Source organism: Trachypithecus francoisi, unplaced genomic scaffold (assembly GCF_009764315.1).
Source record: "Trachypithecus francoisi isolate TF-2019V2 unplaced genomic scaffold, Tfra_2.0 Lachesis_group4, whole genome shotgun sequence".
In the NCBI taxonomy this organism is placed as follows: Eukaryota; Metazoa; Chordata; class Mammalia; order Primates; family Cercopithecidae; genus Trachypithecus; species Trachypithecus francoisi.
Genome location: NW_022681469.1, coordinates 137,223,005 through 137,249,464, shown reverse-complemented (window position 1 = coordinate 137,249,464; position 26,460 = coordinate 137,223,005). Strand labels below are relative to the sequence as shown.

At 39.4% G+C, this 26,460-nt stretch overlaps 1 pseudogene across 1 annotated transcript in view; it reads right to left on the bottom strand.

The window, feature by feature from the left end:
* Window positions 1-9,231: 9,231 nt before the first annotated feature.
* LOC117072232 overlaps window positions 9,232-26,460 on the bottom strand; it is a 58,051-nt pseudogene continuing 40,822 nt past the window's right edge. Inside the window, exon 3 of the transcript XR_004432728.1 lies at window positions 9,232-9,534. The product of XR_004432728.1 is annotated as a T-complex protein 1 subunit alpha-like (transcript). The remainder of the gene's footprint in view (window positions 9,535-26,460) is intronic.

Sequence of the window (26,460 nt, the reverse complement as noted above, 5' to 3'; positions counted from 1 at the left end):
ACACCAAAAATCCTTCAAAAAATTAATGAATCCAGGAGTTGGTTTTTTGAAAAGATCAACAAAATACATAGACCACTAGCAAGACTAATAAAGAAGAAAAGAGAGAAGAATCAATAGATGAAATAAAAAATGATAAAGGGGATATCACCACTTATCCCACAGAAATACAAACTACCATCAGATAATACTATAAACACCTCTACACAAATAAACTAGAAAATCTAGAAGAAATGGATAAATTTCTGGACACATACACCTTCCCAAGACTAAACCAGGAAGAAGTTGAATCCCTGAATAGACCAATAACAGGTTCTGAAATTGAGGCAGTAATTAATAGCTTTCCAACCAAAAAAAGCCCACAACCAGATGGATTCACAGCCGAATCCTACCAGAGGTACAAAGAGGAGCTGGTACTGTTCCTTCTGAAACTCTTCCAAACAATAGAAAAAGAGAAACTCCTCCCTAACTCATTTTATGAGGCCAGCATCATCCTGATACCAAAACCTGGCAGAGACACAACAAAAAAAGAAAATTTCAGGCCAATATCCCTGATGAACATCGATGTGAAAATCCTCAATAAAATACTAGCAAACCAAATCCAGCAGCATATTAAAAAGCTTATCCACCATGATCAAGTGGGCTTCATCCCTGGGCTGTAAGTCTGGTTCAACATATGCAAATCAATAAACATAATTCATCACATAAACAGAACCAATGACAAAAACAAAATGATTATCTCAATAGATGCAGAAAAGGCTTTTGATAAAATTCAACACCGCTTCATGCTAAAAACACAGAAGAAACTGGGTATTGGTGGAACACATCTTAAAATAATAAGAACTATTTATGACAAACCCACAGCCAATATCATATTGAGTGGGCAAAAACTGGAAACATTCCCTATGAAAACTGGCACAAGACAAGGATGCCCTCTCTCACCTTCCTATTCAACATAGTATTGGAAGTTCTGGCAAGGGCAATCAGGCAAGAGAAAGAAAGAAAGGTATTCAAATAGGCAGGGAGGAAGTCAAATTATCTCTTTTTGCAAATGACATGATTGTATATTTAAAAAAACCCATTGTCTCAGCCCCAAAACTCCTTAAGCTGATAAGCAACTTCAGCAAAGTCTCAGGATAGAAAATCAATGTGCAAAAATCACAAGCATTCCTATACACCAATAATCGACAAACAGTCAAATCATGAGCGAACTCCCATTCACAATTGCTACAAAGAGAATAAAATACTTAGGAATACAATTTACGAGGGATGTGAAGGACCTCTTCAAGGAGAACTACAAACCACTGCTCAAGGAAATAAGAGAGGATACAAACAAATGAAAAAACATTCCATGCTTATGGATAGGAAGAATCAATATCGTGAAAATGGCCATACTGCCCAAAGTAATTTATAGATTCAATGCTATTCCGGTCGAGCTACTATTGACTTTCTTCACAGAATTATAAAAAACTACTTAAAATTTCATATGGAACCAAAAAAGAGCCTGCATTGCCAAGACAATCCTAAGCAAAAAGAACTAAGCTGGAGGCATCATGCTACCTGACTTCAAACTATACCACAAGGCTACAATAATCAAAACAGTGTGTACCGGTACCAAAATAGATATATAGACCAATGGAACAGAACAGAGGCCTCAGAAATAACATTACACATCTACAACCATCTGATCTTTGACAAACCTGACAAAAATAAGCAATGTGGAAAGGATTCCCTATTTAATAAATGGTGTTGGGAAAATTGACTAGCCATATGCAGGAAATTGAAACTTGACCTCTTCCTTACACCTTCTACAAAAAGTAACTCAAGACGTATTAAAGATTTAAACATAAGACCTAAAACCATGAAAACCCTAGTAGAAATCCTAGGCAATAGTATTCAGGACATAGGTATGGGCAAAGACTTCATGACCTAAAACATCAAAAGCAATTGCAACAGAAGCCAACATTGACAAATGAGATCTAATTAAACTGAAGAGCTTCTGCACAGCAAAATAAACTATCATCAGAGTGAATAGGCAACCTACAGAATGGGAGAAAATTTTCACCATCTATCCATCTGACAAAGGGCTAATATCCAGAATCTACAAGGAACTTAAACAAATTTACAAGAAAAAAACAACTCCATCAGACAGTAGGTGAAGGATATGAACAGACACTTTTCAAAAGAAGACATTTATGCAGTCAACAAACATATGAGAAAAAGTTCATCATCACTGGTCATTAGAGAAATGCAAATCAAAATCACAATGAGATACCATCTCACACCAGTTAGAATGGTGATCATTAAAAATTCAGGAAACAACAGATGCTGGAGAGCATGTGGAGAAGTAGGAACACTTTTACACTGTTGGTAGGAGTGTAAATTAGTTCAACCACTGGGGAAGACAGTGTGGTGATTCCTCAAGGATCTAGAACTAGCAATACCATTTGACCCAGCAATCCCATTACTGGGTATATACCCAAAGGATTATAAATCATTCTACTATAAAGACACATGCACACGTATGTTTATTGCAGCACTATTCACAATAGTAAAGACTTGCAACCAACCCAAATGCCCATCAATGTTAGACTGGATAAAGGAAATGTGACAGATATACACCATGGACTACTATGCAGCCATAAAAAAGGATGAGTTCATGTCCTTTGTAGGGACATGGATGAAGCTGGAAACCATCATTTCAGCAAACTAACACAGGAACAGAAAACCAAACACTGCATATTCTCACTCATAAGGTGGGAGTTGAACCATGAGAACACTTGGACACAGGGAGGAGAACAACACACACCAGGGCCTTTCAGGGGATGGGAGGCAAAGGGAGGGAAGGCATTAGGAGAAATACCTAACATAGATGATGGGTTGATGGGTGCAGCAAACCACCATGGCACATGTATATCTATGTAACAAACCTGCAGGTCCTGCATGTGTATCCCAGAACTTAAAGTATAATAATAATAATAAAAAACAGAAACAAAACTGATTCCAAGCATTTATAAAATCTATACAACATTGAAAACTGGACACAGACCCTTTGGTTTTTAATCTTAACAGCCATCAGACCGCAGTTTCTGTTTAGCTGAAGTTTTGGAAGTTAAAAAAATTATTTGTAAATGACACTGACAAAAATAATCTCATTCAAAATAAAAATCACTGCGGTGATTCTACAGGCTTTCCAGCGCTTCCCTGGAGTGAGTGCTTGGGAGGAACTGGCAGACAGAGGGCGACAGAATTGTCATGACTGTCCATTTAGCTCTACTTCCTCCCAAGTTTCCTACTTTTGCCTTCTGCATATTTTAAACATGAATAAGAGGTGTTGGATATGAGCAGTCTGCACAGGTCTCAGGAAGGTGCAATCTAGATCTGCGGCCTGGCCTGAAGCCAGGCCCAGAAATGAAAATCACATGTGATGCCAAATAGATTCAGGATAGACTATTGATAAACTTATGGTCAGACCAGGGACTGAGAGCTGATTGTTGAATAGAAGCATCTGATTTTATGTGTGTATTGCAAAGGAATATTTATTATGCAATTTAATATTGATTGCCATAAATTTTTATAACAGCATTATTAACACATACCCCATTAATTTAAAATTACATGTGATTCTAAAATGCACATCGGGAGTTCACTGCACTGTTGATGCAGGAAAATAGATTTGCAAAGCAAAGTAATAATTTTAAGGGAAAGAAAACTAACATTTAGAATGTGCTGGGTACGGTGCCAGATCCATTTCTGTCATTTATCTAATTTAATTCTGACAAAAGCTCTGTGAAGTGCTATTCTTCTTCTTATTTTTTTCTTTCTTTCTACAGATTAGGCAACTGATGCTTAGAAGGTAAATAACTTGCCCAAGTTAGTAGTGAGTGGAACCTGAAGTCCAGGTCTTCTAAGTCCAAAGCCCAACACTAATATTTTTAAGAATGAATGGTAACAACCTGTTTTCAAATACCTGAGAAACTGCTTTAACAGTGGCCTCTACTTGACAACACGGGAAGTGTTCATCATAATATTTTAAAATGTGGTTAATTTAAACCTAAGATGTGTGGCAGCCAAAAGTGGACTAGTTCGTAAAAGCACTGTATTTTAAAAGAACTCTACCATAAAACCATTTTCTCTGAAAATTTCAGCTTCACTAAAGAGTTCACTGTGACTAAGTAGTTTAACAAATTCAAATTCGAGTTTAGGAGTAACTCAGTTCAGGTGCAGGGCTGGCACCATTAAAGATCCGGAATGTAGGAGATAGGGATTGCTCCAGGGGCTGGTAATTCATACTGCTTTTTATTCATAATGCCTGTGACTTAAGTTAGCCCAGGCAATCATTAATCATCCACTTTTCCCTCTATCTTTCTTTAGCGGGGTGTGGGGGAACCACCTTCAAATTTATCCTGTCTGGGAGCATGTGCCCAGAAGGCAGAAGTGTGTGTGTGTGAGAGAGAGAAATTGTGTCTTCTGAGCTCTCCATTCTCATCTCTTTCTGAAACTGAGTGTTTCTTCTTTTTTTCCCCCTTTCTTTCTTTTCTTTTCTTTTCTTTTCCTTTCTTTCTTCCTTTTTTTTTATTTTTTTAATTTTTTTTTATTTTTTATTATACTTTAAGTTCTAGGGTACATGTGCATAACGTTTATATCATGTATAACACCCCAATGCAATCCCTCCCTCCTCCCCCCTCCCCCTGATAGGCCCCAGTGTGTGATGTTCCCCTTCCCGAGTCCAAGTGATCTCATTGTTCAGTTCCCACCTATGAGTGAGAACATGCGGTGTTTGGTTTTCTCTTCTTGTGATAGTTTGCTAAGAATGATGGTTTCCAGCTGCATCCATGTCCCTACAAAGGACGCAAACTCATCCTTTTTTATGGCTGCATAGTATTCCATGGTGTATATGTGCCACATTTTCTTAATCCAGTCTGTTATAGATGGACATTTGGGTTGATTCCAAGTCTTTGCTATTGTGAATAGTGCCGCAATAAACATACGTGTGCATGTGTCTTTGTAGTAGAGTAATTATAATCCTTTGGGTATATACCCAGTAGTGGGATGGCTGGGTCATATGGTACATCTAGTTCTAGATCCTTGAGGAATCGCCATACTGTTTTCCATAATGGTTGAACTAGTTTACAATCCCACCAACAGTGTAAAAGTGTTCCTATTTCTCCACATCCTCTCCAACATCTATTGTTTCCTGACTTCTTAATGATTGCCATTCTAACTGGTGTGAGATGGTATCTCATTGTGGTTTTGATTTGCATTTCTCTGATGGCGAGTGATGATGAGCATTTTTTCATGTGTCTGTTGGCTGTATGGATGTCTTCTTTTGAGAAATGTCTGTTCATATCCTTTCCCCACTTTTTGATGGGGTTGTTTGTTTTTTTCTTGTATATTTGTTTGAGTTCTTTGTAGATTCTGGATATTAGCCCTTTGTCAGATGAGTAGATTGCAAAAATTTTCTCCCATTCTGTAGGTTGCCTGTTCACTCTGATGGTAGTTTCTTTTGCTGTGCAAAAGCTCTTTAGTTTAATCATATCCCATTTGTCAATTTTGGCTTTTGCTGCCGTTGCTTTTGGTGTTTTAGACATGAAGTCCTTGCCCATGCCTATGTCCTGAATGGTACTACCTAGATTTTCTTCTAGGGTTTTTATGGTATTAGGTCAACATTTAAGTCTCTAATCCATCTTGAATTAATTTTCGTATAAGGGGTAAGGAAAGGATCCAGTTTCAGCTTTCTACTTATGGCTAGCCAATTTTCCCAGCACCATTTATTAAATAGGGAATCCTTTCCCCATTTCTTGTTTTTGTCAGGTTTGTCAAAGATCAGATGGCTGTAGATGTGTGGTATTATTTCTGAGGACTCTGTTCTGTTCCATTGGTCTAGTTCTCTGTTGTGGTACCAGTACCATGCTGTTTTGGTTACTGTAGCCTTGTAGTATAGTTTGAAGTCAGGTAGCATGACGCCTCCAGCTTTGTCCTTTTGACCTAGGATTGTCTTGGCAATGCGGGCTCTTTTTTGGTTCCATATGAACTTTAAAGCCGTTTTTTCCAATTCTGTGAAGAAAGTCATTGGTAGCTTGATGGGGATGGCATTGAATCTATAAATAACCTTGGGCAGTATGGCCATTTTCACGATATTGATTCTTCCTATCCGTGAGCATGGTATGTTCTTCCATTTGTTTGTGTCCTCTTTGATTTCACTGAGCAGTGGTTTGTAGTTCTCCTTGAAGAGGTCCTTTACATCCCTTGTAAGCTGGATTCCTAGGTATTTTATTCTCTTTGAAGCAATTGTGAATGGAAGTTCATTCCTGATTTGGCTCTCTGCTTGTCTGTTACTGGTGTATAAGAATGCTTGTGATTTTTGCACATTAATTTTGTATCCTGAGACTTTGCTGAAGTTGCTTATCAGCTTAAGGAGATTTTGGGCTGAGACGATGGGTTTTTCTAAATATACAATCATGTCATCTGCAAACAGGGACAATTTGACTTCTTCTTTTCCTAACTGGATACCCTTGATTTCTTTCTCTTGCCTGATTGCCCTAGCCAGAACTTCCAACACTATGTTGAATAGGAGTGTTGAGAGAGGGCATCCCTGTCTTGTGCCAGTTTTCAAAGGGAATTTTTCCAGTTTTTGCCCATTCAGTATGATATTAGCTGTGGGTCTGTCGTAATAGCTCTTATTATTTTGAGGTACGTTCCATCAATACCGAATTTATTGAGCGTTTTTAGCATAAAGGGCTGTTGAATTTTGTCAAAAGCCTTTTCTGCATCTATTGAGATAATCATGTGGTTCTTGTCTTTGGTTCTGTTATATGCTGGATTACATTTATTGATTTGCGAATGTTGAACCAGCCTTGCATCCCAGGGATGAAGCCCACTTGATCATGGTGGATAAGCTTTTTGATGTGCTGCTGAATCCGGTTTGCCAGTATTTTATTGAGAATTTTTGCATCGATGTTCATCAGGGATATTGGTCTAAAATTCTCTTTTTTTGTTGTGTCTCTGCCAGGCTTTGGTATCAGGATGATGTTGGCCTCATCAAATGAGTTAGGGAGGATTCCCTCTTTTTCTATTGATTGGAATAGTTTCAGAAGGAATGGTACCAGCTCCTCCTTGTACCTCTGGTAGAATTCAGCTGTGAATCCATCTGGTCCTGGACTTTTTTTGGTGGGTAGGCTATTAATTGTTGCCTCAATTTCAGAGCCTGTTATTGGTCTATTCAGGGATTCAACTTCTTCCTGGTTCAGTCTTGGGAGAGTGTAAGTGTCCAGGAAATTATCCATTTCTTCTAGATTTTCTAGTTGATTTGCGTAGAGGCATTTATAGTATTCTCTGATGGTTGTTTGTATTTCTGTGGGGTCGGTGGTGATATCCCCTTTATCATTTTTTATTGCGTCTATTTGATTCCTCTCTCTTTTCTTCTTTATTAGTCTTGCTAGCGGTCTGTCAATTTTGTTGATCTTTTCAAAAAACCAACTCCTGGATTCATTGATTTTTTGGAGGGTTTTTTGTGACTCTATCTCCTTCAGTTCTGCTCTGATCTTAGTTATTTCTTGCCTTCTGCTAGCTTTTGAATGTGTTTGCTCTTGCCTCTCTAGTTCTTTTAATTGTGATGTTAAAGTGTCAATTTTAGATCTTTCCTGCTTTCTCTTGTGGGCATTTAGTGCTATAAATTTCCCTCTACACACTGCTTTAAATGTGTCCCAGAGATTCTGGTATGTTGTATCTTTGTTCTCATTGGTTTCAAAGAACATCTTTATTTCTGCTTTCATTTCGTTATGTACCCAGTAGTCATTCAGGAGCAGGTTGTTCAGTTTCCATGTAGTTGAGTGGTTTTGATTGAGTTTCTTAGTCCTGAGTTCTAGTTTGATTGCACTGTGGTCTGAGAGACAGTTTGTTATAATTTCTGTTCTTGTACATTTGCTGAGGAGTGCTTTACTTCCAATTATGTGGTCAATTTTGGAATAAGTGCGATGTGGTGCTGAGAAGAATGTATATTCTGTTGATTTGGGGTGGAGAGTTCTATAGATGTCTATTAGGTCCGCTTGGTGCAGAGATGAGTTCAATTCCTGGATATCCTTGTTAACTTTCTGTCTCGTTGATCTGTCTAATGTTGACAGTGCAGTGTTGAAATCTCCATTATTATTGTATGGGAGTCTAAGTCTCTTTGTAGGTCTCTAAGGACTTGCTTTATGAATCTGGGTGCTCCTGTATTGGGTGCATATATATTTAGGAGAGTTAGCTCTTCCTGTTGAATTGATCCCTTTACCATTATGTAATGGCCTTCTTTGTCTCTTTTGATCTTTGATGGTTTAAAGTCTGTTTTATCAGAGACTAGGATTGCAATCCCTGCTTTTTTTTGTTCTCCATTTGCTTGGTAGATCTTCCTCCATCCCTTTATTTTGAGCCTATGTATGTCTCTGCATGTGAGATGGGTCTCCTGAATACAGCAGACTGATGGGTCTTGACTCTTTATCCAGTTTGCCAGTCTGTGTCTTTTAATTGGAGCATTTAGTCCATTTACATTCAGGTTAATATTGTTATGTGTGAACTTGATCCTGTCATTATGATATTCACTGGTTATTTTGCTCATTAGTTGATGCAGTTTCTTCCTAGCCTCGATGATCTTTTTTTTTTTTTTTTTTTTGAGACGGAATCTCACTCCGTCGCCCAGGTTTGAGTGCAGTGGCGCAATCTCTGCTCCCGCGACCTCTGCTCTCGGGTTCAAGCAATTCTCCTGTCCCAGCCTCCTGGAAATTGGGTTATTTCTTTCCTCATTAATGATTTCTCCAGCTGCAGTACCATTTCTGAGGGCGTCCAGTGATCTCGACAGTCCCCAGCACTTCTCACCTGCAGCCGCTATGACCCCCTCCCGGGAACACTGCGTGTCGTCCCGTGTCCCCCTCTCTCACTGCAGCCAGAGGGCCCTTCCTGGGTCCTGGTTCGATCTCGCAGCATCAGTAGCCGAGTGGCCCCATGGCCCGGGCTCCAGGCACGCTGCACTTCAAGAAGCACAGTCCAAGGGGCAAAATTTATGACTCCAAAAATAACGGAGTAGAATTCCATTCATCAACCCAGTTAGCCTTTCGAATATCTGTTACTTTCACCAGTCTTTCTCGCGCGCACGCGCACACACCGCGGTCTTTCCTTCTCCAAGCCCCACCTCATCCTCCTCTCTCCTACTTTTTTCCAAGAGGCTCTCACTTTCATCACCTAATCCCACTTTCTCTCTTAGTCTACGTATTTTACTCTATCCTCCACGTGCTTTTCCTCGTCTTCATCCCTGAGGAACTTGTCTTGCAGGTGGACGTTGGATAAGGGCTTAGACTGAGGAACAGAGGCTGATTTTCTTAGGCAGGCAAGGGTTGGGCTGCCTCGGAACATTCCCAGAGTGATGAGTTTTATTAACAATGGCCTGCTGGCAAAACCCTCGGCCTTCCCTAGCTCAGCTCCCTTGCTCCGGGGGCGGTTCCAGGCGGGGCGCTGGGTGGAGATGTAGTGCGCCTCCCGCACGCAGGTTTCACCGTGCAGCTGCTACCTCCGTGCAGGACCAAGCCTTTTCTAGCATAAATTGCGTTGCGTGGCATCTCTCCTCTAGTTTTGTTTGTGCGGGAAAATCTGTACTTTGAAATGCAATGATCAAACTCAGTCTATTTCCAATATCCAGAGTGTCAGTGCCTCAAAATAATAGCCGACGTATAAATCTTTATTCAATTTTTTTTTTTTTTTTTCTGATTGGAAAAGCTTAAAAATGAAAGCTTCACAGAAACATGTAAGATAGGACCAGGAAAGGGCTCACATTCAAGGGATTTTTTGGTCCACTTTTTGTTTAGACATTCCTGAAGATATTTTCAGTACATACACTATATTATTACTATACAAGAGGGAAATACTATAGATACCACCTGGAAATTTGCTGCTTTACTCAGTTACAATGCTTCTATCTTGGACATTAATAATGTCAGTTCCACAAACCAGTCTTCAAGCATCCAAGGGCAAAGGGCCAGTTTCTTCACATGATTTTTTTTTTTTTTTTTTTTGAGATGGAGTCTCACTGTGTTGCCCAGGCTGGAGTGCAGTGTCACGATCTCGGCTCACTGCAACCTCCGCCTCCTGGGTTCAAGCGATTCTCCTGCCTCAGCCTCCTGAGTAGTTGGAATTACAGGCGCATGCCACGACGCTTGGCTAATTTTTGTATTTTTAGTAGAGATGGGGTTTCACCATGTTGGTCAGGCTGTTCTCAAACTCCTGACCTTGTGATCTGCCTGCCTTGGCCTCCCAAAGTGCTGGGATTACAGGCATGAGCCACCACACTCAGCCTCATATGATTTTTTTTTTTTTAGGAATGTACCCTTTATTTTTAAAATTAGATTTTTACATTATGTAAATAGAGTAGTTTTTGCAGGAATTCACTATTATGTGGTGCTAACTGAAGACATAAAGTATCTGCCTTTAATCTCTAAGATAGAGAATGCAAAAATAAAGCAAGAGTCTTTCCTAAAAATAAATCTCACAACCCTTAGAACCACTGGGCAGACATTTCTGAAAGTTTTATTATTATTGTTTTGGCCTTGAAATTTAAAAATATTATTAAGGATTTAGAAATATTGTGGTCCAGTCTCAAAGTAATTATGTAATATTAACAAATGGAAATTTTTGTGGTCATTAAGTATCTTTTACTTTATTAGATAGGAAGCTAAAACCCCAGACTGTTTTGTCACATACATTAAAAGAAATCCATGAGAATTTCAAATTGAGTGAATATTTCTCATTCAACTGAAATAATTTTTGGTTTCCATCCTCAAGTTTTTGAACCTTTCTTTGTTGTCTATTCAAGTCTAATCTTTCTGTCGCTTGACCTGTGAGATCGTCACTGACCATACTGACTCTGTCAGTGAAACCTCCTTCTTGTGGAGATTTATTGAAGACATCTTTAAATAAACAAAAGGAAGGTCAAAAAGGCATAAACACGGCCATTGTGAAGTGGCTCACCAATTAGCCGTCTGGGTTAGATCTTTGGGAAATGTGAGCCAGGGAATTTAGTTTATGAGCACTTTATTTTTCCTTTGAAAGATTATTGTTGACATCCCCAAGCCCTAATGAGCATCTGATCCCTCTACAAGGTCTGAATCATTCAGGGGTTTGTTTGTCTTGCCCCACAGACACAACAGCAGCCTTTTAAACCCATGGCTGGAGATGTCCATGCGATGACTGGCCTTGGGTGCTCTATCGAAAGAGTTCATATTTCTCCTCGCTCTAATCCCAGCTTGCACCTGGGAAAATACACACAACCTCTCTGCCGGCGCTCCCTGCCAGCAGCTTTCTTATCATAATATTTTAGTTAGGAGTCTGAGGAATGGGGCACAGCAGTCATAGATCTTCACCGGCAAATGAACTGGAGACTCTCACTGTGTCCCACTGTCCTCAGGTCCCACCTGAGGGAGTCTCTGGAGTCCCTGAGCAGAAACAGGAGCTGGGTGAGGCTTTCTGAGCAAGTCTCTTAAAGAGGTTTACCAGCCACTGTTCTGTCTTCATTGTCCCAAATACCATGGCTCTGCCTCAGCACTCTGGACATGCTGTCACTTGATCCCTTCAAGTCTCCATGGCTTTGGGAAAGGAAACAAGCAAACGTTCTCCTCCAAATGCACCTTTCCTTTATCCAGGCCTCCTTTCTGTCCATCAGTGTCTCTGGGATCAGAAGACTTTGTTACTCTCTATGTCCTTCTCTTGCTTTAGAGTGTCTTCCACAAGCTTGTTGACCAGAGTCCTGTCCACTACCCCATGCCTCTGTGCACTCCCCTAGAATTGGTTCATTTGTCAGCAAGAGAGACAGAGAAGCCACAGCCACCACAGAGGCGACCAGTTCAAATGGTGCCCTTTAGTAGGCACGATCTGATGGGATCCTTGCAGCAACTGTGAGGGAGTCTGTATCGTGGTGCTGTGTTCTGGGGAGGAGGCAGCCCTAGAACTCTGAGTGAGTGACAGCCCCACAGAGACAGCGCCCATGACCATGAGTGCTGAGACTAACTCTCCTTAATTACCTGCATTCACACCGTCTGCTGCAAGTATAGCTCTGATGGGAACACTGATATTACAAAGAATTTTTAATTAAAAACATGTATACACCTCAGAAATAACGAAACTGTATGTGTGTCTTAAAATCAGGAAATTCACCAAGACTGGAAGACTTTACCAGGTGACACTTCCCGTCACTTGAGCTGTGTATCTAGATAGGGGTTTGTTTTTCTAGGAATTAGCTAGATTTTTCTCCCACCACAGATAACCTCTGGGAAGATATCTTTTTAAAGTCTCTTAATTGTGGGGTTTTACTATGACAATTTCCAAATTCCTGTTGTATTTAAAAGTATTGTAATAGGTATCCCTGTTTTTCAAAATCAAAATTTGAAACATGTGCTCCAAAATTGCCATTGCTTTATTTTAGTCAGGACTTCATGGTTAGCAGGCATGAATATATTAAAATATATAATTTTGTTTATTCTTCCAATTATAAAAGTAATGTAACATGACATTTGGAAACTTTAGAGAAGTAGAAACAATTCTAAACTAGCCCATAATTCTATTCCCATTGTTAACATTTTACTACTTTCTTTTAGTCTTTTTGTGTCTTTTTTCGTATGGTGTGTAATATTACATATATATGTAAAATATGTATTTTACATAATATATTAATATATAATTTCTTATGTATAATTTCATAAGCATATGTATATAGGTACTTTGGACATTTGTAATAGTAATTGCATTAACAATAAAAGTATTGAAATGTGATTATAAAATGTGAGATAATAAAGATAATTGGTTTCTAAAATGATTAAAACAATGGTGCTTATGTAAATAATTACAATGTAATTGTAATCAAATGTAAATAATTATACTGATGGACTAAAGTGGCTATATTTAGTGTATGATAGAAAACAATATTCTTCAATATAGAACTATAAACATATGCATACTGAAACATAAGGTGGAATATAAATAGTATCTATTTATAAAGGACCATGTTCCAAAAAGTTTGTAGATTGTTCTCAGAGATCAGAATTGGGAACCAGAGAATCCTTCCCCTGGCATTGGAATGGCTGCTTCCACGCCCAAGCCCTGGCTGAGTCTCTGCTGAGAAAAATGGGAGAAGGTTTTCTCCATGGCCTTTTCTCTGTCCTGTTTGCCTTCCTCCCTCCCTTAGCTGTCCTGAAAGCAGTACTGAAGTGGAGGGTTGGGGAAGGGGAGGAAGCCCTGTCTTCTCCTTCCCTTGTCTTCTCTCTTTCTTCCTCTCCTGTCTTCTACCAGCTCTGCCTGGGGCAGATTGGAGTCCCTGGTTCCAGGATGCGGGCTCAAGAGCAAGGATGGTGGTGGGTGGTGCAGGGGTTGAGTCTGTAGACAGGTTAGCAGGGGTAAAGGATGAGGGGGAAAGCCTCTGTGGGTTCCGGAGGGGAAGGAGGCTTTTTCATGTCTACAAGCAGCTACTGATAAGTACGGGGCATATGTGAGTTGTGCATGTATAAGTTATGGGACTGCTTGTGTTGTGCAATGATAACACACTCAAGTGACACTATGAAGGGAGGAAGGTCACTAACAAGTAATGAGCACCTAAAAATGTACTTGACTGTGCACAGAGTACTTTACTAAATCTCATTTTACTCTTACTCCTGATGAAGTAGCGGCAATTATCTTCATTTTCCATAAATTAATTCACTAAAATTTGCATAGCTAGTAAATAAAAAAGCAGGGAATGAGTGAAGGACTCACAGGGTGCTTCACAACACTAGGACCAAAGCTTGGGAAATTGAAACATGGGCTCTGACTCTTTCCTTTCAAAGTTGCCTGGGCTCTTGGGACCTTGTTTGTTCCAGTCATGTTTGTCAGCAGAGCTAAATGGATTTCAGGGTAAACTTTTCAACTCTTTTATCACTGACATACTCCTGCCTGGAGCTCCATGCAACTAGTGTAAGCAGTGTATCCTAGGCTCACAGCCAGACAGACTTTATAGAAGTCCAGAAAAAGCAGGGTTTACAAATGAAACATAGGGAGTGGGACAATAAAACAGTTTACATCTGGTATCTCTTCAAAATTATGGGTAAAGGAAGATGAAAAATTATGCCTTGGTCAGCGCAGTTGAATGACATGTGGCTCGCTCTTCCTCTCTCTCTCTCTCCCTTTGATGCAGAGTCTCGCTATGTTCCCCAGGCTGGCCTCAAACTCCTGTGCTCAAGCAATTCTCCCACCTCAGCTTCCAAAGTTGCTGGGACTATAGGCATGCACCACTACACTTGACCTAATCTCTTTTTTTTAGACAAAAGCAAAAAGTAAAAGAAGAAAAAAAAGTACCAATAGGTTTTTCAGCTGTGGGCCGCATTATGGTAAATGCTCTCAGATATGGGCTTTATAAAATTATATTGAGCAGAGACTTTACTAATATCTATTTTCTTTTTGTCAGGATCCTTCATGGTCCTTTTACTATGATCCTTTATAATCCTTTCATTGTGATTCTTCATACTGTCACAGTTCCATGGTATAGTTTACATAGAATTAAATTGGAATGGGCCAAAATTATATAGTTTAGCACATTTAGCTCCCACTGCAATAATCAACTGACCAAACCTGCTAACCTGAACTTTGGTGGCACACTGGTGTGACACAGCAAAACTAGCAGCAGGTGTTCAGTCTCATTAATTTTCATGTGTGGCTAATCAATGAACAATATTGGATAACATTTTCTTTTCTTTCTTTATTATTGCTTTTTTCCAGATAGGGTCTCTGTTGTCCAGGCTAGAGTGCAGTGGCACAATCACAGCTCACTGCAGCCTCCATCTCCTGAGGCAGTCCTCCCACCACAGCCTCCCGAGTAGATGGGACTACAGATGTGCACCACCCTATTCAGCTAATTTTGTTTTTCTTTTTTTTTTTTTTGTAGAGACAAAGTCTCACTATGTTGTTCAGGCTGGTCTAGAAGTCCTGGACTCAAGTGATCCTCTTGCCTCTGCTGCCCAAGGTGCTGGGATTGCAGATGTGAGCCACTGTGCCCAGCTGATAACATTTTCAGACGTAGTATTCATTAGTGAGATAAGACACACAATAGTTTAATGGGCTGCATCTTGAGTGGCGGTACCTAATGTAATCATGAAACGGCCTTGACTGTTAGAGGCAAACCTTCAGGTCAGCCAAAAAGAAAGGCAATTATTGTTTGTGCCCCGCTACCCTCGTATCCCATATTCCGTAGATTCTCCTTTTGGTTGTACCTTGAAACAGTGTAAGGAAAGGGCAGAGCTTAAAGTTTTTTAATGTAACTCAAAATTGCATGGGAATTTTGAGGAAATTTTGTACCAACAGAACAATCTAAATGAGCCACTTTGATGAAAAATTCTAGTCTTGTTAGTCAGCAGAGATCAAAATCAGTAGGTGCATCCAGTTCTAGGAGGTGATGAAAACTCCTAATCTCTACAAAGTTCAGGGAATTAACACATTCAAGAAGTTAAAAGCAAATTGGAATTTTCACAAATCTAGAAGACAGTGACTCAAGTCATATATACTGACTCAGACAACTCTAACATTGGTTCTCAATGAGAACGCCTCCAACCCATATATTATTTTCTTCTAAGAGAGTCTGATATGCATTATTTTCCTTCATATTTAACCTCCTTGTTGCTAGATGCTTACTGTCATATTTGAGCAGATGACACCAATAAATTAAGTTTACCCAGATTAATTTGCTTTTATTGAAGGTCTAGGTGGTCAACACTTAAGTGGTTACCAAGCATCAGAAAAAATATATATACTAGGATATCTGGAGAAAAATTAAACAAAACAGATTATCCTGTGGGTAAAAGGAAGGTAAAGGACAGGTGATGACATGGCTGAGCAGCAACAATTACAGAGCTGTGAAGGGAGAGGTTCATTCCCAAAGTTGAATTGAGACAGACATGAAAAATGTGAAAATAGGCCGGGCACAGTGGCTCATGCCTGTAATCCCAGCACTGATGTAGGTGGATCACTTGAGCTCAGGAGTTTGAGACCAGCTTGGGCAACGTGGTCAAACCTTGTCTCTACAAAAAATAAAAAAATAGCCAGGTGTGGTTGCATGCACCTTAGTCCCAGCTACTTGGAAGGCTGAGGTGGGAGAATCGCTTGAGCCCGGGAGGCAGAGGTTGCAGTGAGCTGAGGTCGCATCACTGCACTTTAGCCTGGGTGACAGAGCGAGACCCTGTCTCAAAAAAATATAATAATAAAAAAAGAAAATATGGACATAATCTAAATCGGGTACAAATAGCCAATGACTCTTTAAAAAACTTTAAAAATTTAAAAATATTAATTGACAAATAAGGATTGAGTATATTCAAGGTGTACAATGTGATGATTATATCTACTTATACATTGTGTAATGACTACCTAAATTAAATTAATCAATATGTCCATTACCACCCATGCTGTACATTAGATCTCTAGAACTTGTTCATTTTGTATTTGACCAACATTTCCCCATTTCTCCACCCTCATAGTTCCTGACAACCACTGTTCTAATCTCTTCTTCTATGAGTTTGACAATTTTAGGTTCCACATGTAAGTGAGATCACACGGTATTTATCTTCCTATTTCTGGATTTTATTTTGCTTAGCATAATGTCCTCCAGATTCATTTATATTGTCACAAATGGCAGGATTCCCTTATTTTTTTCTGGCTAAATAACATTCTATTATGTATATATATACCACATTTTCTTTATCCTTTCATCTGCTGAGTGATACTTAGGTTGTTGCTGTATTTTGCCTCTTGCGAATAATGCTGCAATGAATGTGGGGGTGCAGGTATACTGATTTTATTTGCTTTGGATATATACCCAGACATGGGATTGCTAAGTCCTCAATTTTTTTTGAGGAATCTCCATACTGTTTTCCATAATGGCTGCACCAATTTACTTTACCACTGACACTGTACAAGAGTTCCATTTTCTCCACACACTTGCCAACCCTTGCCATTGTTTGTCTTTTTCATGACAGTCATCTTAATAGGTGTGAGGTAGTATCTCACTGTGGTTTGATTTGCATTTCCCTGGTGATTAATGATGTTGAGCACCTTTTCATATACTTGTTGGCCATTTGAATGTCTTCTTTGGAAAAATGTCTACTCAGGTCCTTTGCTTCTTTTAAATATGGTTATTATTATTATTTTTAATTAATAATATTGAGTAATCAATACTTTTTATTTAAAAATAATAGAGTAATTAATACATATTTTTTATTTAAAAATAATACTGAGGTTTTTGTGTGTTGTGTGAATTTCTGACATATTTTGAATATCAACTCCTTATCAGATACATAATATGCAGACATTTTCTCACCTTCCATAGGTTGCCTTTTTACTGTTTATTGTTTCATTTTTTTTGTGCAAAAATTTTCTGCTTTGATGCAATCCTGTTTGTCTATTTTTGCTTTTTTTTGCCTGTGTTTTTGGGGTCACATCCAAAAAAACCACTGCCCAGGTCAATGTCAAGAAGTTTTTTCCTTAGATTCTCTTCTGATAGTTTTATAGTGTCAGATGTTACATTTAAGTCTGTAATTGACTTGAGTTATTTTTGTATATGGTGTGAGATAAGGGTTCAATTTCATTTTTCTGCATGTGGCTATACAATTTTTCTAATCATTTGTTAAGGAGACTTTCCTTTCTCCATTGTACATTCCACTCCTGGTTTTATTTCTGGACTTTCTATTCTTTTCTATTGGTCTGTGTGTCTATTTTTATGCCATTATTATACGGTTTTAATTACTATAGCTTTGCAATATAGTTTGAAATGAGGGCGTGTGATACTTCCAGTTTTGTTCTTCGTTCTCAAAATTACTTTAGCTATTCTGGGCCTTTTGTGATTCCATACGCATTTTTCTATTTCTGTAAAAAATGTCATTGGAATTTTGATAGGGTTTGCATTTCTGTAGATTGCTTTGAGTAGTATAGCTATTTTAACCATGTTAAGTCTTCCAATCCATGAACACAGATAATCTTTCCCTTTATTTGTGTTTTCTTTAATGTCTTTCATCAATATTTTACAGTTTTCAGTGAATAGATCTTTTCCCTCCTGGGTTAAATTTATTCCTAAGTATTTTATTCTTTCTGATGTTTTTGTAAGTGAGTCACTTTTAACATTTCTTTTTTGGGTAGTTGGTTGTAGTGTATACAACTGACTTCCATTTGTTGATTTTTGAATCTTGCAACCTTACTGAATTTGTTAATCAGTTTTAACTTTTTTTGGGGGTGGAATTTTAGGGTTGTCTTTATATAAAATTATGTCTTCTGCAAGCAGATAATTTAACTTCTTTCTTCTAAATTTAGATGCCCCCTTTTTTTTTTCTTGCCAAATAGCTCTGGATAGGACTTCCAGTACTGTGTTGACTAGAAGTGGCAAGAGTGGGCATCCTTTTATTGCTTCTGATCCTAGAGGAAAAGCTTTCAGTTTTTCGCTGTTGAGTATGATATTAGCTGTGGGCTTGTATTTTGGCCTTTATTATGTTGAGGTACATTCCTTCCATACCTAATTTGTTGATTTGTTGAGTTTTTTTTTAAATCATGAACGAACATTGAATTTTGTCAAATGTTTTCTCTGTATTTTTTGAGTTGATCACATGATCTTTATCCTTTATTCTGTTAATGTGGTGTATCACACATGTTGATTTACATATATTGAACCATCCTTGATCATGCGGTGTGATCCATTAATATGCTGTTGAATTTGGCTTCCCAGGGTTTTGTTAAGGATTTTTGCATCTACGTTCATTAGGGAGATGGGCATGTAACTTTCTTTTCTTGTAGCACCGTCATCTGGCTTTCATATGATGGTAATTTGGTATGAGGCTAAAATGAGTTTGAAAGTGTTCTGGCCGGGCGCGGTGGCTCAAGCCTGTAATCCCAGCACTTTGGGAGGCCGAGACGGGCGGATCACGAGGTCAGGAGATCGAGACCATCCTGGCTGACACGGTGAAATCTCGTCTCTACTAAAAAAATACAAAAAAACTAGCGGGGCGAGGTGGCGGCGCCTGTAGTCCCAGCTACTCGGGAGGCTGAGGCAGGAGAATGGCGTAAACCCGGGAGGCGGAGCTTGCAGTGAGCTGAGATCCGGCCACTGCACTCCAGCCCGGGCGACAGAGCGAGACTCCGCCTCAAAAAAAAAAAAAAAAAAAAAAAGAAAGTGTTCTCTATTTTTAAAGTTTTAGGAATAGTTTGAGAAAGATTGGTGTGAATTATTCTTTAAATGCTTGTTAGAATTCATCTGTGAAGGTGTCTGGTCCTGAGGGGTTTTTTTGTTTGTATTTGTTGAGAGGTTTTTGATTACTGATTCAATTTCGTTGATCAACATTGGTTTGTTCAGGTTTTCTATTTCTTCATGGTTAGTTTTGGTAGCTTGTATGTTTCTAGGACTTTATCTAGTCCTAAATTATCCAATTTGTTCACAGTAGCTTCTATGATCTTCTCTTTGTATTTCTGTGGTATCAACTGTAATGTCCTCCCTTTCATTTATAATTGTATTTGAGTCCACTCTCCTCTTTTATTGGTTAGTCTAGCTAAAGGTTTGTCATTTCTGTTGATTTTTTTTAAAAAACAACTTTTAGTTGTGTTGATTTTTCCTATTGTCCTTCTAGTGTCTATTTCACTTATACCTGCTCTAATTTTTATTACTCCTTCCTTTTGCCGACTTTGGACCTAGTTCTTTTTCCAGTTCCTTTCAGTATGGTTAGGTTGTTTATTTGAGGTCTTCCCTTTTTCTTAATGTAGGTCATTGTCAGCCAATAATTCCTTATCAAGTGCCTACAATATGTTTAATTTTATATCAAAGACTCCACTATAATATGGTAAAAGGTGTTCTTAGTAAATCTAAATGATAATTTGTTTCATGGTGTTAGAAAGAAAAAAATCTGGCATCTTTACTGAGTTTCAATTTGGAGGCATGCAGATTTTGTTCTTGGCTGGAAACCTGAAGTGGGTGAATGAAGTTCTAAAATAGTAAGACCTTGAGAAAGGCCTGGGGAACTGCACTGAAAAGTCAGACAAAGATGGTTTGTTCCTGATGCAAATAGAGGAGGCAGATTGGGCCAAGGGGGCAGTTGCTAGAGACCATGGCTGGGTGTAAGTCTCAACTCTGTAAATCTGTAAATTCAATCTCCTTCATGTGGTGGGACATAAGCAAAACTCACAAGAAAATGATGAGGGACAGGAATCATCATGTAGTAGTCTCTATGAAAGACTGTGACTGCCAAGCTGAGCAGAATGCTTTTGTCAGCTAATCATACAGTATCAGGAGGTGAAGACACTCAGGGAGCACAGGTATCCTTAGAAGTTGCCTGGAGCCTGGCACATGGGCACATGACCAAATGCTTCTAATGGTTCATACTGCTCCCCTGAGAAGCACAGGAGACTGCTGACAAATCCCGATTTGTCTTTTCTACATTTCATATCACCTAGTTCTCATAGTCTTTAGTTCAGATAGGCTTTCTGAAGATTAGAGTGTCTGTTCTGTTCTGTTTGGTCATTTACTTCATTTTTTTTTTTTTTGAAACGGAGTCTCGCTCTGTCGCCCAGGCTGGAGTGCAGTGGCACAATCTCGGCTCACTGCAAGCTCCGCCTCCCGGGTTCACGCCATTCTCCTGCCTCAGCCTCCTCAGTAGCTGGGACTACAGGCGCCCGCCACCACACCTGGCTAATTTTTTGTATTTTTAGTGGAGACGGGGTTTCACTGTGTTAGCCAGGATGATCTCGGTCTCCTGACCTTGTGATCCGCCCGCCTCGGCCTCCCAAAGTGCTGGGATTACAGGCGTGAGCCACCGCGCCCGGCCTATTTCTGCTTGAGAAGTATCACATTTTTTAAAGAGCAGATGACATGTTTCAACAGATCTACATTGTTTTTATGAGTTTAGCTCTCAGATCAGGGGTTGAGAGTGCCTAAATTCCAACCCCGGTTACTGACGATAAGGAGTATTGCCATGGAAAAGTATATTCCTTTGTTCCACAAAGGAGAAAGTCAAGGCTTACATAATTTGCCTGCTCTAAGGACAGTGTGTGAATTGAATGCAGGGATCAGGTCTGGTGACACACACCAGTGCTCTTGGCCCCAGTGACGTGATTGCTGTTGATCTGAGAAGGCCAGAGTGGAGGGCAGTGGGGTTGCCTCCTATTTGCTTTGCAGGAAGAGCTTTCTGCTGGGGAAAATTGGCAAGCTCTGGTGATAATGCTAAGAAAGCTCCAGTAAGCTAGTTTTTCTCTAGAGACTCAGCAGAGAAAGAAGGTGACTTGAACACCTTATTGACAGGTATGCAAGCCAAACGTGGCTGACTCAGACTCTACTAGGTAGCGGGCTGCAGCAGCTCCTCCAAGAGAGCTCTAGGATGTTTCTGATGCTAGGAGGCCTCATACGCTTCCAAAGGAGTGGGAAGAAACTAGCATTAACCAGGGTACAATAAAGAACAGTTGCTTGAGAAGAAAGTATTTAATATACTCCATTCTTTTTTAGAACAGATCTACAATCCCATATCTCAAGCCTTTGCAGCCAGATGTAGTTTGGATTTCAGAATATTTTGAATTTCAGGAAAAGGCATATAACATGTGTTATATAGTCCTAATTGTATTTGGGGCAGCATCCTCTAAAAATATAAATATTTCAGCAGTGAAACACAAATAGTTGCATCAGGTGAGATATGTAAATAATATGAATAGTCTCTCATCAGTCCAGTTCAGGTTTTGCAGCCACATCAATTTGTTTTAACGTAGCTGTGAGGGCTTTGTGGGCTTCAGAATTTCAAATAGAGGACTGTGAACCAGTGTTACTTTTTATGTGATATTTTAATCTGGACATATTTCTGATCAGTAACGAGCTGAACAATTAATATTTTTCAAATATTTGCATGAAAAAAGCCCCGAAACTTTGTGATTCTAGCCTGTTTATCTCATTCCCACTCTGTAAGTGGTTCCCAAACTCTACTGTGCATCAGATCGTCTGGAGAGTTGGCTAACTGTGTTTATTCCTGGGCTTCCTACCCAGGAATCTGCCTTTAAAGAACAGAGTGGATGACTCTGATGCAGGTGGAACTGGACCCCATAAAGGGGCACTGCCGTCATTTGTTGCTCCGAGGTGCAACCTACAGATCTGCAGACCCTGGAGCAAAAGTTCATCTTGCAGAAGGGACTCCATGTATGTGGCAGTAGATATCGTTTGCATATACTGAACCCCATCTACACCCTTGCCTTAAAAGGTGCCTGGAGGAGCTTATCCTGGGGTGTACTGGGAAGGTTAGCTAGGCAGGGACCCAGGAACTAGGAGCATAAGGTGACAGCCCAGATGCAGGAAGAGGAGAAAAGAGAATTAATAGTAGATTCTTGCTATGTGCCAGATGCTTTTCAGAGGCCCAGTCATTGAATAACCACATCAGGGGTACACTTGGGTGGGATGTGGGGGTGAGGTTGTTCTTTTTTTTTCTGGAGAAGCAAGATCAGAGAGTTGAAGTCACATTGTATGGAGGTGAGATTCTGGTAGTTTTGGATTTATCACCCTACCCTTACTTCCATCCTTCTCTTCCCTTCCTTCCAACTGCAGTCACAGACATTTGTGCTAATTATACTACTCAGTTCATTCACATCATTGGTCGATGCCAGGCCCTTTTCTTGCTTTGTTTTATTTAATTAATTATTTTTCTCTTCTTCTCCCCAACCTCATTTGCATTTTTCTTCCTTCCATATCAACTGCACTTCATGTGTCTTTGTGAACTCTGTTGTGTCTCTGCAAAAGTTGACACCTAAGACTGTAAACACATGAAGTATCGAAACATTTTAGAAATACTGTTATTGAAGATTTTTGGGTGGTTGTTCTCTTCCAAAGAAAAAGAATTTCTTGAGAAATTAATTTATTATATTATTAGGATGGGAAGTTTGGATTAACCTTTAAGAGGGTATCAGATCTAGCAAAATGAATTCTCAAAAAATCTCTGGCTACAGCTGTCCTTAGGACTGAAGGGATAAGGAGGCACTCAGCTACTCACATGCATGGAGCGAGAGGCACGGCTTGTTTTAACCCACACTGACCACACAGGGGAGCTTTAAGCCTTTTCTGTACAGCCCGGTCGCCCCTCTCCTTATATTAATGGAGAGGCAAGGATGATAGTCACGTTTTGGCCAAATGTACGCCCCTTTTCCGACAAGACCACCAAATCTAGTCATCTGAGGTGGCACCAAAAAGTTAGTGACAGTTTAAATTTAAGTAGAAGAACATTGCAACGTTATGTTTTATGGCTTGTGTGGAATAGGTCGTTTCTGCAGCTAAAGAAAGGATTAGATTTGCAAATAAGCCCTAGACTGCATTTGCTCTATTTTATTAAGAAAATTTAAAAAAATTATTATTTTAACAAAGAGATGGTCTCTCGCTATGTTGACCAAGCTGGTCTTGAGCTCTTGGTCTCCAGAGATCTTCCTGCCTCTGCTTCCCAAAGTGTTTGGGATTACAGGCGTGAGTCACCGCTTCGGATCAGATCTTCTAATATTACTAAATTTAATTTGTCCCCAAGTTTGGAAGATAAAGGATGCTATTTCATAGGAGTCTTTGCGTTTTAAAAAAAGCTGTTATATTATTGAAAATTCCAAATATATAGAGAAAACAGTACAGTGGATCCGATGTATCATTACTTATTCATACATACCATACACAATTAAAATTATCAATGCCTGGGAAATATTGTTTCAACTCTACCCTCTACAATGTTATTTTGAACTAAATCTCAGACATCACATTGGAATACTTTGATATGTGCGTCTCAAAGATAAGATAACCACAATATTATTGTCACACTCACATCATTAATTCCTTAGCGTCGACTATCCAGTGTTCCCAGATTTCTGATTATCAGGTAATTTTTAAATTATTTCATTTTCTTTCTTTCTCATCTGCTTTGCGATGGTAAGGTAAATTTTTCAATAGTTTGTTTTAATTGCAATCCAAATATCACCTAAACATTGTGATTTGTTGACATTTCTTCTATGTCTCTCATGATTCATGTGTTATTGTTGATAAAGAAACTGAGTCTTTTGTCCTGGAGAATTTCTCACAATTTTGATTTTGTTGTTCACGTGTGGTGGTTGTTTTACATGTTTTCCTGTCTCTTATAAATTGGGTGTTTATAGTTAGAGGCTTGAATAGATGGCATCTCTCTCTCTCTCTCTCTATCTCTCTGTCATCTATCATCTATTGTTTATAATCTATCTATTTAACCTATACTTGTGTCTCTTTTTATCATGTTGTGATTCGCTAATTCTTTTCATTAACTGGAACACTTCTATAAAGAGACTTTGTTTGATCAACTACTTGGCTGTCTTAGGTTCAGATGTTATAAGAGAGACAGGGTAAGTGTTTGAGGATTTCCTTGTATTTATATGCTTTTTCTCAACAATATGCTGATTACTTAGTGATATGGTTTGACTGTGTCCCCAGTCTAATCTCATTTTGAATTGTAGCTCCCATAATTCCCATGTGTTGTGAGAGGGGCTGGGTGGGAGATAATTGAATCACGGGGGTGGTTTCCCCCATCCTGTTCTTGTAGTAGTGAATAAGTTTCACGAGCTCTGATGGTTTTATAAGGGGAAATCCTTTTTGCTTGGTTCTCATTCTTCTCTTGCTTGCTGCCATGTAATATGTGACTTGCTCCTCCTTGCCTTTTGCCATGATTGTGAGGCCTCCCCAGCCATGTGGAACTGTGAGTTTATTAAACTTCTTTTTCTTTATAAATTACCCAGTCTCAGGTATGTCTTTATCAGCAGCGTGAGAACAGACTAATATACCTGGCATCTGCCAAAGGTGACCAATAAGGTTTTTGTTGTGGTATCATTATGAATTCATGGATTTAAGCATATTTGTGTTTCAACCCATTGCAGTTACTGTGCTATCTTTGCCCAGTGGGGGTTTATTCAGATCGACTTTTAGGTACTTTGGTCATGATCCCGGTGCTCACCAAGAGCTTTGTTGCAGTTTGGTATGGCAAGACGTGCCAGGCTCATCTTGGACTTTTTTTTGGCCCAGCCCTGGAATCAGTCATTTCTTCTGGTTCCCTTGGTGAGAAATGATATTGCAAGGCCATAAACTGGGTGTATCCCAGACATTTTATGAAGAGAGGCTACTTTTCAGCTCCTGAGATTGAGGAGGAGAAAGGGACCAGGCACAATGAACCAACTTATAGATCTGCTGGGAAGATCAAGCAGCAGTGTGCCCTGTGCCCTGTGCACTGAAATTGTTCTACACTTCCTTTCTTTGTTCAGCCCAGCTGGTGCTGCTGAGACAGTACCTTCACAAGGACTTCAGGACTGCCACCCATTAGCTCTCCCAGAATGCTGGTTACTTGACATGGCGGAAAGATCAGGGGCATTGGGCCCACGCACACCTAAGTCTACTTTGTAGCTGGCCGCTTACTCGCCCTGTGCCATGGCCAAGTTATTCAAGTTTCCCAAGCCTCCATCTTTTAATCTGTAAAATGGAATTAATAACAACTACCTCAGACATTTCTTATGGCAATTAACATAGATGATCTTTTCTAGTTTAATGAATTTAACCTGTAAAAAACCCAGCACAGTACTTGCACACAGTAAGTGTATTAGGCAGTTAATACAAATGACTCACCATATACCACAAAATAGCAAATTGGGGATGATCATTTAACCCTAATTAGTAATTAGCTAATCTATTCCCGGTTGAATCAAGCATCAAGCCAGCATAAAAATGAACAATGAGGAAGACGTGTGGAAAAGGAAGCAGTGAGCTGTTTGCTGACCTGATGTTATCTATTAGATTAAGGTCTAAAACTTTTTCTGTCTTCAGATAAATTTTCTAGGATAAGTCCCTTTCCACTTCCCATTTCCCAACAAACTACTGGCATACATAATAATCCTTCAACTTATAAATTCAGGTCAGGGGTCTACTTTATAAGCATTAAATTAAAAAGGCCATGCCCAGATAGAAGGGCATCAGAAATCACCAGGTGTCCTAGAGTCTCTGATGTGATGCTGCTTTTGTTTCTGTTTGGTTATCTGGGAAGTACCTGTTTTAACCCTCTGGCTTTACCTCTCTAGCATGGCCCAGTGACAGTGAGTCCTTGCTTTCCAAAGTCCTGTCCTTCGACCCTGTTTCTTGTATGCATAAAAGTCTCCACAAGTAAGACTAAAATTGCTGCCCATGTTACTCTCTCTATATAGAGTCAAGTCTGCCTTCAGCACTTTTACGCCTTTTTGGCTGGGGTGAGGGGACACATACTACAAAGGAAGAAATGAATTCCTATGTGTCATATCGTTAATATACAGATAATACATTCTGAGGTTCACTCTGATAGAATTAGTTCCTTCAGCTAATTCTTTATTCTAATTCCTTCACTGGGTCCCTGCAGTGCTATGTACGCACATTTAGGCATATTTACCTTGTCAAAAGTTTTCTTTAGT